The sequence below is a fragment of the Polypterus senegalus genome, chromosome 14 (genome assembly GCF_016835505.1).
Source record: "Polypterus senegalus isolate Bchr_013 chromosome 14, ASM1683550v1, whole genome shotgun sequence".
Lineage (NCBI taxonomy): Eukaryota > Metazoa > Chordata > Cladistia > Polypteriformes > Polypteridae > Polypterus > Polypterus senegalus.
The window spans coordinates 85,500,791-85,516,334 of NC_053167.1; the positions used below are offsets into that span (position 1 = coordinate 85,500,791).

Here is a 15,544-nt window from a genome sequence, read left to right on the forward strand (position 1 = left end):
TAAAGATTCTAAATGTGCAGAGAGTTGGAAAATAATACATTTAATTTGTTCTGTTATGTAACTTAATAGTATAATAGTATTTGCACATATGGCAGTCGAAGCGGCCCACCAATGGTAGTGAGTTTGACATGTCTGCTTTAATGCATTTCATCATGAAGATGACATCAAGTATACATCTTACTCTCCTAACATTTTCAGAGAGCTGTAATATCATGAATCTAATGTATTCTGTGAGGCAATCACTGCCTTGTACTCCTGTCTATGAAAAAGAAAGCCCCTTTAAGAAGCACATAGTGATTCACACACATACACTCACCTAAAGGATTATTAGGAACACCTGTTCAATTTCTCATTAATGCAATTATCTAATCAACCAATCACATGACAGTTGCTTCAATGCATTTAGGGGTGTGGTCCTGGTCAAGACAATCTCCTGAACTCCAAACTGAATGTCAGAATGGGAAAGAAAGGTGATTTAAGCAATTTTGAGTGTGGCATGGTTGTTGGTGCCAGTTACTGGGATTTTCACGCACAACCATTTCTAGGGTTTACAAAGAATGGTGTGAAAAGGTAAAAACATCCAGTATGCGGCAGTCCTGTGGGCGAAAATGCCTTGTTGATGCTAGAGGTCCGAGGAGAATGGGCCGACTGATTCAAGCTGATAGAAGAGCAACTTTGACTGAAATAACCACTCGTTACAACCGAGGTATGCAGCAAAGCATTTGTGAAGCCACAACACGCACAACCTTGAGGCGGATGGGCTACAACAGCAGAAGACCCCACCGGGTACCACTCATCTCCACTAAAAATAGGAAAAAGAGGCTACAATTTGCACGAGGTCACCAAAATTGGACAGTTGAAGACTGGAAAAATGTTGCCTGGTCTGATGAGTCTCGATTTTTTGTTGAGACATTCAAATGGTATAGTCAGAATTTGGCGTAAACAGAATGAGAACATGGATCCATCATGCCTTGTTACCACTGTGCAGGCTGGTGGTGTTGGTGTAATGGTGTGGGGGATGTTTTCTTGGCACACTTTAGGCCCCTTAGTGCCAATTGGGCATCGTTTAAATGCCACGGGCTACCTGAGCATTGTTTCTGACCATGTCCATTCCTTCATGACCACCATGTACCTATCCTCTGATGGCTACTTCCAGCAGGATAATGCACCATGTCACAAAGCTCAAATCATTTCAAATTGGTTTCTTGAACATGACAATGAGTTCACTGTATTAAAAGGGCCCCCACAGTCACCAGATCTCAACCCAATAGAGCATCATTGGGATGTGGTGGAAAAGGAGCTTCATGCCCTGGATGTGCATCCCACAAATCTCCATCAACTGCAAGATGCTATCCTATCAATATGGGCCAACATTTCTAAAGAATGCTTTCAGCACCTTGTTGAATCAATGACACGTAGAATTAAGGCAGTTCTGAAGGCGAAAGGGAGTCAAACACCGTATTAGTATGGTGTTCCTAATAATCCTTTAGGTGAGTGTAGAACACATAGAATATGAAGCATTTAATGTGCTACTTTAGTTATGATGGAATATGACAAAATCAAATTAAACTTTGATTTTAAGATGAAGATTACAACATTCTAGTTTAATGGCAAAATAAACTACAAGATTAAACTCGACATTTTGAACTTTTTTCTTCACTGTGTTCCTATTGTTTTTCTTTTCTCTGTACCCTAATATGCTTCTCTATGACACTCAGATGGTGGGCTATGATTCGCCTTTTACTGAAAACTTTGATATCTGACCACTTCTTTGTTATTTCGGGCATTGTGTGACTTTCTGAACTTGAATTTTAGAGTGTCTCTGATACTCTGTATCACTCGATCAGCATCCTTTTGCTGTTTATATCACTGCTTAAGCCAACAAATAGTACGTTTTTCTTTGCCTCCACTTCGCATTCACTGAAGTTTTTTTTTTCCCCATGCTTTTGTCATTGTCTTTTTGCAAAACACTGAACATAAAGGGCTATTTATATTTATCTGCATATTCAAAGGGGCACAATTCTGGGAGGAGGGGCAGCAGGCACATGCATGGAACTTGGCTTACACACAGTTTTTTGCATCTAATTTTTTTTGTGCATACACACATTTCCACTTTTGTCTATACATCATGTTTTAATGTGAATTCTATGCATGGCATTATACATGCGGCCCCGGTCTGATGCCCACCAGCAGTTCCCAGGTTTATTGTCATAACAGGTACCAACAACTAGTAGGCCACAATTCTTTACAGGCTCCTCATCGCTGAGATCTTGTGCATGGTCCATTTAGACACTATGTCTCGGATCTATCCCCTGGGATACCTGGAGGTGAAAATTGAATGTGTCCTAAACAGAGGCATCAACCAGACATTCCCAGTAAATCTTAATTATCCTTGGCCTGGTTGACGTGGTTTTTTTCTTAATAAAAATTGAAACTACATTAACTGGAGATACATAATTCTGATAGGGGCATTTGTGGCAAACTAATCTAAATGGAGTAGCCAGACAAAGAACACTTCATTAATAACTCTCATGATAGTCTCAATTAAATAAAAGAGAACTTTGCCCAGCTCAGAGATACCAGGAGCCATTCATTCAGCCTGGCCTGAGAGCGATGTTCACCAACATAACATGGTGGCTAGTTGACCAATTTAAACCTGACAGAATCAGTTTGGAAAATCCATGTGGAGCCACTATGGAGGATCACCATCCACAAGTTGAAGGATGTATGCTTGGCAAAAGGTAAAACTGGAACAAATCCAGACATATTAGACCTTGGCATTGAAACCTGACTACCTGTAGCTAGCAAGAAGCTAAACTTTTTTAATATAATGAACGACTGTATTAACAGCATTGCAATGTCAAATTATGTGTACTGTCTGGCCTACTTATCTAACATGGGTTGAAATGTATGTAATTAAAATATACTTCATGCTTTTTATTTGAAAAATGTGTTATACATTGGGTCTGGTATAATGTCTTTCCCTCATGGAAGCCTTTTTTTTTTTGGTCGCGTCATCTCGGCGTCACTTGTGAAACTGAACTACTGATATACTAGAAAGTTTATTCTGTTCATCTGGATGTAGTTTTTTTCTGATATGTTTCATCACTCATCCAAGTGACTTCCTCAGTCTCAGTTCACTGCTTGCTTCTCCAACCTTATATACAATACCTTGGCCTAATGACCGAACCAGCACCTTTGACTAATAATGGGCCATGTGATCAATGATATGCAAATTGTCCATTGATTAATGGCCACGAGTACCATTCACAGAGAGTTGGGGAATGGCTGCAATCACCGCATTGTAAGATGGTGAAAGATGTACCCTTAGGCCCCCTCCACTCAGTTCAGAGATGGTCATTCCTTTTTCATGTAAATGGCCCCTTTACTCCTCACTCAAACCAGCATTCCTCCCTGTCCAGGATGTTCACATCTTAATCACTGAAAGAGTGACCACTGTCCTGCAGATGTAAATAGACTGCGGAGTCCTGGCCTGACACGGTAGCTCTTCTGTGTTATGCCATCCGTTTCGCCAGTGGTTGTTTGGTTTCCCTGATGTATGATTCACAGCAATCCTCTTGGTATTTAACTGCGTAAACTATATTACTCTGTCTGTGCTGGGGCACCCGATCCTTGAGGTGAACCAATTTTTGCCGTATCGCATTTTGGGGTTTGAAAGCCACCGAGACCTGGGGCCTCATGCATAACGCTGTGTATAGAATTCATACTATAACATGACTTAAGCACAAAAGCAGAAATGTGCTTACACACAAAAAAATCCAGATGCATAAATCTGTGCGAACGGCAACTTCCACATTCTTCCACTCCATAAATCCCGGTCAGCATGAAAAGTAACGCACGTGCACGCACCTGCTGTCCCGCCCCAACTCCTCCCAGAATTACACCTCTTTGAATATGCAAATTAATATAAATAGCCCTTAAGCTCAGCCTTCTGTGAAAATACAATGGCAAAAGCAAGAGGGCAAATAGAAGAATTTCAGCGAATACCAAGTGGAGGAAAGGAAAAATGTACTATTTGTTGGTTTAAACAATGATATAAACAACAAAAGGAAGTTGATCGAGTGACATAGCGTGTCGGAGAAACTCGAAAGCTCAAGTTCACAAAGTCGCACTGTGCCCGAAATAAAAAAGAAGTTGTCACATAACAAAGTCGCCATGAAAAGGCGAGTCGTAGCCCACCGTCTGAGTGTCATATGAACGCTTATTAGGGTACACAGAAAAAAAAGGCACACAGTGGGGTAAAAGCACAAAATGTCAACTTTAATTTAACTCCAATTCCCATCCTTTTCTTTCTCCAAATACCCAATCACCACACAATTAGCTCTGTAATAGACGTTAAGCCATCTGTAAACTTAGAACGCCGATTCTTCAAAACTTTTAAGGAACATTGAAATATCTTCGTAGTACGTGTTTAATTATTCCATCCATCTGTCCTTCCAGTGTCACGCCAGCACCAGCAAGAATACAGCGCGAGGCAGGAACAATCCGTGAACGGAGCGCCAGCGGCTCGCTGGTGCTGCAACACCATGTCCTCACATGTTTAATTATTAACAATATAGATTATTTAAATGAAGCTAAAGCTTTATCTGTATAATATAATAAACATATTTTGCTGCATTTCATCTTAAAAATGATATTGTCATCATATGTATATATGCACTTTATAAAGTGGCTCAGGTTGTTCAATATTATAACTGTATCACAAGTTTACAATGAGGTAATTGTACTTATAAGTACAAACAGTTCTACAAGGAGCACTTGATGGACTGATTGTTTGCATTTAGAGTTCTTGAGATGAAACTGTTTCTGAACTGCAAGGTCAGTACAGGAAAGACTCTGAAGCGTTTGCTGTATGAGAGCAGTTCAATAGACAGCATGGCTGAGACAGCGTGTACTTGTTGATACAATGATATAAATATGCAGTGAGAGTAACAACGCTAAAGTAGTTATGGTATTTGGAATAGTTTTAGCATTCTGTGGACCATTATGTTATAGGTTAATTACAATCAGATGCATTAAACTAATAAACAATATGCGGTTAATTTCAGTGTATATGATAAAGCTGCGTCAGGGATATGGATCTGAAAAACAAAGGGTAACCACACAGGAACAGTAGCACTGCTTTGATGCTGGGTGCCGCCAGTCTGCAAAACCGAGCGCAGAACTTGTGTGCGACAGGGTATGAGCTACCATGGAAATGTGTGTGGCTTTACACCAAGTTTAAGTTTTATACATTGCGATTTGAACATGGAAACGTTCTTATGCAACATTTTTGTGTGTACGCACTGTTTATACTGTATATGAGGCCCCTGGTGTTTTGAAAAAATGCATCTCAGCTATTCCGATACTCCTGACACATAAGGGATCACCAAAGGTTTTCGCTTAGGCAGCGGTTGTCTTTCCTCTCTCCTGGATTGCTTAGAGCATTCTTTAGGTGTCTTCCCTGCTTTGACAAAAGTCCAGTTGGGATAACCGCATTTACTCAGGGCCTTTTTGATATGATGTTCTTCTGCTTCCACTGCCACTTTGTCTGTGGGTATGGTGTTTGCTCTGTGTTGTGGAATCCTGATGACACCTATTTTGTGCTCTAGTGGATGGGGAGAGTCAAACCTTAAATACTGATCCGTATGCGTTGGTTTACGGTACACATCAACTTTCAAATGTCCCCCATTGCTGATGGAAATTTCACAATCTAGGAAAGCTAGCCTGTCATGTTTAATGTCCTCCCTGGTGAACTGGATGTGTTTGTCCACTGAATTGATGTGGTCAATGAATTGTGGTACCTCCTGAGATTTAATTTTCACCCAGGTGTCGTCCACATACCTGAATCAATGACTCGATGGTGTTCCAGGATAGGATAATAGCACCCTCTTTTCCACTTCTTCCATATACAGATTGGCCACAATAGGTGAAACTGAGGAACCAATGGCGCAGCCATGTTTCTGCCTGTAGTAATGGCCTTTGCATATTAAACATGTGGATTGAAGACACAGTTCCAAGAGCAGACACACTTGATTGGTGCTGGGAGTGGTCCTTTTTCTGAGTGTGGGGTCATCTTGTAATCTCTTACAAACCACCTCCACTGCTTCCGTAACTGGAACGCAAGTGAATAGAGATGTAACATCATACGAGACCATAAAAATAATAATAATACATTTTATTTATACAAGGCGCCTTTCTGAGAACTCAAGGACACCGAACAAACAATAAATAAATAAATAAATAAAAGACACAATTATAAACAACTAAAAACATATCAGAAAATATAAAAATTAAAACCAAACATAACCACTGTAATCATAAATAAAAAGACATTTTAAACAAATGTGTTTTAAGTTTACATTTGAAGGATGAATATGATTTGATATTTCTAAGCTTGGTAGGTAAGGAATTCCAGAGCTTGGGAGCAGAACGGCTGAATGCTGTGCTCCCCATGGTGGTTAGACGGGTGAGAGGGATGGTCAGATGGATGGAGGAAGAGGATCTAAGGTTACGGGAGGGAATGGCAACATGAAGAAGGTCAGACAGATATGGAGGGGCAAGGTTATGAATGGTCTTAAATGTTAACAGCAGAATCATAAAATCAATTTGAAACTTAATTAGGAGCATATGAAGCTGCTGCAAAACCAGAGTAATATGGTGAATAGATGAGGCTCGAGTAATGACGCATGCTGCAGATTTCTGTACTGGCTGAAGCTTATGAAGAGATTTATTAGCGAGACCAAAGAGGAGTGAATCACAATAGTCCAGCCGAGAAGTAACAAGACTATGAACAAGAATGGCAGTGGTATGGGGAGTGAAGGAGGGGTGGATGTGATTAATATTACGTAGGTGGAAGTAAGCAGACCAGGTGATGTTATTAATGTGAGATTGGAAAGATAGAGGACTGTCGAGGATGACACCCAGACTCTTGACCTGAGGTGATGGAGAAACAACAAAATTATCAATAACAAGAGAAAGATTATTGGCTTTGCATAATGATGATTTTGAGCCAATGAGGAGAACCTCAGTTTTGTCACTGTTTAATTTAAGAAAATTTGAAGAGAACCAGGATTTAATTCCAGCAATGCAGTCAATAAGCGAAGATGACGGAAAAGAAGAAGTGGGTTTACTAGCATGGTAGAGCTGGGTGTCATCAGCATAACAGTGAAAATTGATGTTATATTTACGAAAAATATTGCCATGGGGAAGAAGGTAAATAATAAAAAGAAGAGGCTCCAGGACAGAGCCCTGGGGCACACCTGAAGTAACAGTGGTGGGTTGGGATGTGAAGGTTTTAAGCTGGCTGAACTGAGTGCGGCCTGAGAGGTAGGATCTAAATCAATCAAGTGGAGTGTGGGTAACTCCAATCAGAGATGTAGTAAGGAGAGTAGTATGACAAATAGTATCAAAGGCCGCACTCAGATCAAGGAGGATAAGAACAGTAATTAAACCGGAGTCAGCAGCCATAAGAAGGTCATTGGTAATTTTAACAAGTGCCGTTTCTGTACTGTGAAGGGGGCGAAAACCAGACTGGAACTTTTCATATAGATTATTATATAGATAAGTGGGAGTGGAGTTGGATAGCCACTATTTGTTTGAGAATTTTGGAGATAAAGGGCAAATTAGAAATAGGGCGAAAATTATTGAAGTTAGTAGGATCAGCACCAGGTTTTTTTAGTATTGGGGTTATAGCAGCAGTTTTAAAAGATGAGGGAATAATACCAGTAGTAAGAGAAGAGTGAATGATGGCAGAAATGAGATTGACCGAAGAAGGGAGGCAGGCTTTAACCAGAACTGTAGGGAGGGGTCCAGCTGACAAGTAGATGACTTGGATTTGCAGATGAGATCTGAGATTTCAGAGGAAGTGGGAAGCTGGAAAGAAGAAAAAGAGTGAATAGGCGAGTGTGTAGTTCAGAAGAAATACAGAGAGGATCTGGACCGAGGTGCTGATATACCTCTGGATTTTCTCATTAAAAAAGGAATTAAGAGAATTACAGAAAGCAGTTGAGTAAAGGTGAGATGGTAAAAATCTGGAGGTTGTGTAACATTATAAGTAATGAAAACAAAGACTTGGAGTTACCTGTATTACAAGTAATTAACTGAGTGTAATAGTTAGATTTGGTTTGGGCTATACAATCCTTGTAGTAGAGTACATGCTTTTTATACATCTCTTTGTGGACAAAGAGTTCAGATTTTTTATATAACCTTTCAAGTTGCCTGCACTTAGCTTTCAGAAGCCGAAGTTCAGGCGTAAGCCAGGGGGCAGAAAAAGAAACAGATCTGGTTTTTAACAGAGCAAGAGAATTAAGAATACCATTAAGACAAGTGTTATAATATGAGACCAGTTCTATGGGAGTGGATAAATGATAAAAATCCATTTGGGAATCAATTCTAGAAGACAGCAAATTCAAGTTAATATTCTTAATATTACGAAAAACTATGAGACGGGGGAGCTTAGGAACAGAAAAAGTAAGTTTAGCATTGAATGAAAGGAGAAAATGATCGGTTATAGTGAGTTCATCTGCTGTAAGATCGAGAGGAACAACACCAGAACAAAAGATCAGGTCCAAGATATGTCATTTACAATGGGTAGGAACATCAGTGTGCAGCTGGTATCCAAAACTCTCCAGGCAAGATAAAAAGTCTCTAGTGAGAGGGATATTGATATTGTCCAGATGTATATTAAAATCCCCCAGCAGAATTGTATTTGGAGTAATTGTAGATAAATGGGTAAGAAAGGTAGCATGATCGTTCAAAAAATCATTGTTTGATTTAGGAGGATGGTAGACAGTTGCAATGATGGTAGGAACTGGCCCAGACAATTGACACACAGTTGATTCACAAAAGCTAACAGCAGAAGAAGGCAACGGCAGCACTTTCCACAAAAATTATTGCAACACCTCCTCCACGGCCGGTCTGACTTACGGTCAATGAGGAGATCCTAAATGAGATATCCCTTGCTCGTGAGTGAGCGAATGTTCAATAGGCCGAAGCTGACAATGTTGCTGTCGCATTTGACAGTGGTGTTAGTCAACCAAGCTAAACTGGCCAATACGCTGTGGTCAGCATTCCTATCTGTGTTACGTGGAGGGTGCCGAAAGTCAGACCAGAAAGAGTTAATTCCCTTCGAGACGTCCATTCAGAATCTCCAGCAGGACCCACAATGGATGTATCTCTTGACGAGGGAGAAGTATGACGTCCGGGTTTAGATGCAGCACAGACAGCAGAGGCACAGACTGGAGCAGATACAGTGGAAGAAGCTCAGCAGCTGAGTACTGGAGCAGGCCAGTCGCAGGTTGGATAGCAAGCGACAGAAAACTCCAGACAAACATTAACCAGGTGAATATCCTACCAGTCCACATTGTAGGCAAGGCCACAGGTAGCTCAGGCGTCCAGAGAACAAACTGGTAAGTTTCAAATGAAACGGGGTTTAAGCTGAAGCTAAATGCATACACAGCCATGCAGAGATATCAGCAAAAATGGCAAAACAGAAAAATACCATCAAAATCACCAGTCATAGCAAAACTCAATAGTCTAGTTACCGGTGAGCAGCGGCGACCAGTCCCACCAGCGTCCACTCAAACTGGAAGTCACCATAGTGTCATCTGCCTCCATAATGACATCTCTCACCTTCTCCACAAAACCCAAAGTGTTCTAAATATGGAGTTTTGAGCTGCCTACCAACGGGTTGAGGAAAGCGTCCAGGAACTTTGAGATGTTATATGTAACCAAATTGATCATGCAGACAATGGGTCTTAATGGTGCATCCTGTTTATGTATCTTTCACCATCTTACAGTGCGGTGATTGCAGCCATTCCCCAACTCTCTGTGAATGGTACTCATGGCCATTGATCAATGGACAATTTGTATACAATTTATCACATTGTTAGTCAAAGGTGCTAGTTCGGTCATTAGGCCAAGGAACTGTTTATAAGGTTGGAGAAACCTGCTGTCAGCTGAGACTGAGGAAGTTACTTGGATGAGTGATGAAACGTATCGGAAAAAAGCTATGGCCAGATGAACAGAATAAACTTTCTTGAATTTCCTTACCTGGATTATTGAGCATGTATCGAGACAACTACTGATATAGTTATAGTGTTTTGCTAGAAAAATGTAGTGGTGGTCACTACAGCTTTTGTCTGGTTTAGCGACTCTAGCCTAGTTGTGTTGGGGCGTTGCATATCAATTTAGTGTTATTTTCACTCATTCATTGCCCACCATACAAAGTTATCAGTCCTTAGCATTAAGCACGTGGAGCAAATCGCTACCATGCTGCTGTTGCCAGCATATAACATCGGACAACAGAATAGGCAGGTAAGATCAAATATCTTATTTTTAGACCCTTATTTGGTATTTTTATTATCATTTTTTATCCTTTTCTACATGTATTGCCTATTTACATTTTTTTCCTAACCCTTGCAATCACATAAACGCACAAATAGGCAAACACACACGCTTGTCCTTTTATCAAGGTGAATATTTTATTATTTACTTTTAGAATAGCAAGTCTATTGGATGATTGTAGCAGTTTTGCAAGAAAAGATTTAAATTATTGGAGATTACTTTTTCAGAACATTTGAAACTAAATGAACTATTTACGTAACATATTAAAGAAAATCTAGACGTGTTTGCATAAAATTAAAGTTTACCATATATCTAGGAAAAGTGTCACTCATCCTGCTGGCCAGCATTGTGAATGTTAAACCCTTTTAAACTTCCTCTTCTCATATTGTACATGTTCTCCTGACATTTTCCAATAAACTTTCTGCTCCATATCCTCAAGTAATAGCAGAACTAAAAGCACAACCACTGGGTCTGGTATTCTTCCTGAAAGGCAAAGCTTTTACAAACACTCTTGTCTTTTTATTTATTTTTATGTGTGTTAAAATTGTTTTCTACAAGTAAGTCTGAAATGATATACAATCCCGACAGATTCATGCTTAATTTGCCAATTTATCAAGATTTTTTTGCATAGCACAGTAAGCAAAGCCTTATTGCATGAGGACAATCTCTGGCATTTGTGTGCCTCCTGTCCTCAGTGTGTATTAGTAGTCCAGTCAGCCGTCATGTGTTCTTGTATTACACTTTTGCTTGAAACCCCAACTATCGATTTAGAAATTGATTTGCCAAAGTAGTCAATACAAACACTTTTGCTAAAAGTTGGTTGTGTTTTTTTGTGATATTGGTTTGGCCTTATTGTATATTACACATCTCATTTTGGTCACAAGCACTGGAATTATATTTGAAATAGGTAAAGTTATTTTGTGTACTTTCTCATTTGGCTACTGCAGGCAGTGCCAAACTACTTACATTTGAATAGTAAATAAAATATAATCACTATAATTACAATAAGTGACTCCAGCATTCTGCTCTGTAATTAGCTAATTAAACTCTATGCCTTCTAATAAATACATAATAAAATGTGAAAAGCAAGACTAGCAAAGTGGTTTGTTTTTAAATTGAAAACATTCTTAGCTGTTTTCTTCTCCCACTAAGTTGTTACAAACTAATTTTGTTTGACAAACTTACACACACAGAGTAAGGCTGACTGATTCTAGCTTCTAATTCACTTCTAATTCAACTACATCAATTATGTCTGTGCTTAGACTCTAAAAAATAAATATAACAAAATTATACAAAAGGTCTATAGTGAAAAGCACATTTAAAAGATTTTCGTTATGGATATGTGCAATTTAAAATTAAATGTGGTTTCCTACTCATTAAAGAAGAAATGCCTGTTACAGCCATATTTACCACGATTGTCTTATGGCTGTTCTTTTGACTTTTGATTTGTCTTTACTCGGGTGCGCCACAGCTCCACCAACTCTAGTACATATTGTATGCATTTATGCCTTTATTACTTAGTTGTAGCACTTATCTGTCCCTTGAGCACATCACGTACCATGCTGCTAGAATGTATTGCCACTCATGCAAAAATACAACACTGCCTTAACTTGGCCTACAAGTACGATAAATAATACAATGAACTCTGCAGTACTGATGATAATATAACTAGCATTGGATGCAATAAGCATTTAAATACTTTACTGCAGTTATAATATTTTACTGCAGTATAAATACACAACACTGCACTCCTCCTTATTTATGTTTTAAATAAATTTGTTTTAAAAACAACACCCAAAAACTTTGATACGAGCAGAATTCATCCTTCTGCTTGATTTCTGCATGTGAGAGATCAGTAATCCACCTTTTTACTAAATCAATTTTTAATGTCCCTACAATTCACCTGAGAATTAAGGAATCATTTTTGTAAGCAAGAAAGTAAGAGATCCATAGTGTAAAGTTTTTGCTTCTCCATTTCCTCTTTGATTCAATTTGAAATTTAGCATACATTGTTACAGTCATCTAAAGGAAGTCTAATTTTTAAAGTTGTTAAGAGTATCTGATTTTTCATCACAATTCTTACAGGTTGCAAGGTTTTAAAATCTGTTCTTTCCTTCCCTGTGACATTGTGGTAGATACTTTGTGTCATAACCTCTGTAGCAGAGCTAACATTAGTAGTATATTACGGTTGGAAATTTTGAAGCAAACTATTATGTTATTATCAATTATTGTGTATGTTTCATCATTATGACACATAAATAAAAATGTTTTTTTTTTTGTTTTTTAAATTCTGGCTCATTTCACATGAACAGATTCAGGATAGTCATGAAATTTATTCTGATTTAAAAGTAACTTTGATTGTTGATTCAGTGAATATGTCTCAATTATGGCGATGGATTTCCATTTTCTAAATCCTCTTAGGGTATTTGAATTGTGATATATACGTCACAGGAATGAGAGAGGAGTGTTGGAGTGTTGTTGAACAGGCAGGATACAAAACACTGGTTAATGAGCACATTGTTGGGAGAAGACAAAGACTGGATTGATAAATAAAGGTAATGAGTTTTCGATATCCTATTTGCTCTCCTATGCCAATGAGAAATCTGGTTGATTCGTGACCCAGTGTGTTTATGTGTGCCTAGTGACTGGCTGATACACAATGTGAGCTTGATTTCTACTGTATAAACAACAGTGCTTGAACAGCCATGCTCATTCTCAACAATCACTTTAGGACATTAGAACAATTGTGACAAGAACGAGCCATTCAGCCCAACAAGCCTGACAATCCTATTCACCCAGATTCTCTAAAATAACATTGAGCTGATAATTCAAGGTCCTTAAAGTCCTATTCTATACCACACTACTTGTTAATTTATTCCATGTGTCAGTGGTTCTTTGTGTGATGAAAAACAACAACATTTGACTCTTAACAAGTTTCCGTCTGTGTCCCTGTGTTCTTGTTGGAGAATTTATTTTAAAGTAATAGCTCAGATCCACTGTTCCCTTCATAATTTTAAACGCTCCAATCAGGTCACCTCCTAATTTCTTCTTGCTTAAACTGAAAAGGTGCAACTCCTTCAATGTTTCCTCATAGTTCATTCCTCTTAGTTTCAGAATCAGCCTAGCTGCTCTCCGCAGAATTTTCTCTAACTTTTTTACAATATGGAGAGCAAAACTGTGCACAGTACTCTAGATGAAGACCTCACTGATGTGTTATATAACCTCCCTCGACCTGTACTCCGCACATCGTAATATATACAGTAACCTAACATCCTATTAGCTTCCTTAATTGCTTCTGTACAGTGATATGATGTAAATAGCGATGAGTCCAACTATAACTCAAAGGTTTTTCTTGTAAGCTGTATTCAAGTTTTAGACCTCCAATTGGGTATTTAACATTTGTACTTCCTATGTGTAATACCTTACATTTACGTATGTTAAATTTAATCTCCCATATATCCACCTAAGCCTGTAAGCTATCCAAGTGCCTCTGTAGCAATTTAGTTGTACATTATCTGTTCTTCCACCTAGTTTGGTATTATCTGCAAATGTACCATCTTGTTATATATTTTCATCTGGATTATTTATGTATATTTAAATATTTTAATAAATATTTAATATTTTTCCTGTTTTTGAGACATTTTGAACCCACCTACACACTTCTTTTACTTTGACCATAAGCTTTCATGTAGTACTTTATCAAAAAACCTTCTGAAAATCAACATAAACATCCATCCATCCATCCATTTTCTAACCCACTGAATCCGAATACAGGGTCACGGGGGTCTGCTGGAGCCAATCCCAGCCAACACAGGGCACAAGGCAGGAACCAATCCTGGGCAGGGTGCCAACCCACCGCAGGACACACACAAACGCACCAAGCACACACCAGGGCCAATTTAGAATCGCCAATCCACCTAACCTGCATGTCTTTGGACTGTGGGAGAAAACCGGAGCGCCCGGAAGAAACCAACGCAGACACGGGGAGAACATGCAAACTCCACGCAGGGAGGACCCGGGAAACGAACCTGGGTCTCCTAACTGTGAGGCAGCAGCGCTACCACTGCGCCACCGTGCCGCCCAACATAAACATAAATAAATAAATATTTATTTAATAAATAAATTTATATAATAAATAAAACAACATAAATAGCATCATCAGCACTTTTCTGATGGGATGCTTTTCTTGCTTCCTCATGAACTTCCTGCAGGAATCAGTGAAATATGAACTCCTCTCTCTGAACCCATCCTGCCTATTTTCTAATACAATGGTTCTAGATATGTAATGTTCAATCATTTCCTTAATAACTGCTTTCATTAATTTATCTGTGATACAGTTTAAGCTTTACTGGCCTGCAGTCATCATTTTGATACATGGGGGTAATATTTGCTAACTCCCAGTAATTACAAGTATTCCTAGTGTGCAGAGATTTTTGGAAAAATTTATAGTTTATATACCTCTTACTAACTTCCTTAAAAACTTGAGGATGAATATTACCTGGTTCTGGTGATTTGTTAAATGTCAGCCTTCTTAATCTAAGTGTGCATCTCCCTCTACAATTTGCAAATCATTAAGTACCGTACCTCCTTAGTAGTCCCTGTTACCATTGAGAAGTTATTGACTTCTTCACACATGTATTGTAAACCAGTAAAATGCAAAGTTTTGGAGCACTTATTATCTACATATTCTAATTGGCGTTGTAGTTCCTTATGCTCTTCACATCCTCCTTCACAATTCTTTTACTACTGAAATAATGAAAAATCCCTTTGGATTGTCTTTTTCCTTTTTGTGAATATTTCTTTCCAGCTCCCTTTTAGCTTTCCTAATATTCTTTTTAACGATTGCTCTCATGATCTCACTTGTTCTACTTTTAGTGGTAGAGTTATTAGTTTCAAACACACCCTACACTCACATTTGCCAATCTTAAGGGGAAAAAATGTAAAATCCATCTATTATCCAACCCGCTATATCTTTTTTTTTTTTCCTTTTTATTAATTTTATTGCAATCCATACAAAGCAATCAAGTTTTTACAAAAAGAAAATTTGAATTAAGAACAGATCGCTATATCTTAACACAGGGTCACGGGGCCTGCTTGAGTCAATCCCAGCCAACACAAGACGCAAGGCAAGAATAAACCCAGGCAGGGCGCCAGCCCACCAGAGGGCACACACACTCACACCAAGCACACACTAGGG

At 38.8% G+C, this 15,544-nt stretch overlaps 1 pseudogene; it reads right to left on the reverse strand.

The window, feature by feature from the left end:
- Window positions 1-5,357: 5,357 nt before the first annotated feature.
- Window positions 5,358-9,762, reverse strand: LOC120514330 (annotated as a pseudogene).
- Window positions 9,763-15,544: the final 5,782 nt, after the last annotated feature.